General features: G+C 63.8%; 1 protein-coding gene across 1 annotated transcript in view; it reads left to right on the top strand.

Annotated features, from left to right (window-relative positions):
* LOC119354188 (probable methyltransferase PMT23) overlaps positions 1-560 on the top strand; it is a 6,690-nt gene that overhangs the window by 1,185 nt on the left and 4,945 nt on the right. The window lies entirely within an intron of this gene.

Genomic DNA, 560 nt, shown 5'->3' with positions numbered 1-560 from the left:
GGGGGGCAGCGGGAAAAGGGCCTCCTCTTGTCGACAGAGCGGACCACGCCCCTTTTCGCTTCGGCCGGCGCCCTCGGCGACCCCCGACGGTTGGGTTCGGCTCAGGTTCGCCGGCTGTTATTTCGGCTCAACCGACGCTAAACGAGATCCTGGGACGCGATCGGGTCGATTTTCAGACGCCGACACTAAAAAACGACTTGAGGGGCCTGTTGGAGGCGCGGCTGGAGATGCTCTAGGAGAAAAGCAGTTTGCAGAAAATTGAAACGAAAGTGAAAAAGAAATTCAAACAGATCTAAAATCTCGATTCCACCACCGGAAAACGACCTGCGCCTTCCGCCACCGTGACCACGGCGGCCAACGCTGCCGTGGCCGCGACGCTCCGCTTCACTCCTTCCCCCACCCACCCACCCCACTCCACCCTAAACCAGCCCCACCTCGCCGCCGACCCCTTCCGCTCCCCAACCAGGCCACGCCGCGGCGGCGGCAGCAGCCAGCGATCGGCGATCCATGGCCGTCCCCTCCGCCGACCGCAAGCGGCGCCCCTTCCTCCTCTCGCTCTC

This window comes from Triticum dicoccoides, chromosome 1A (assembly GCF_002162155.2).
Source record: "Triticum dicoccoides isolate Atlit2015 ecotype Zavitan chromosome 1A, WEW_v2.0, whole genome shotgun sequence".
In the NCBI taxonomy this organism is placed as follows: Eukaryota; Viridiplantae; Streptophyta; class Magnoliopsida; order Poales; family Poaceae; genus Triticum; species Triticum dicoccoides.
Note: the sequence above shows the minus strand (reverse complement) of the source record. Positions and strands in the feature narration are given on the sequence as shown.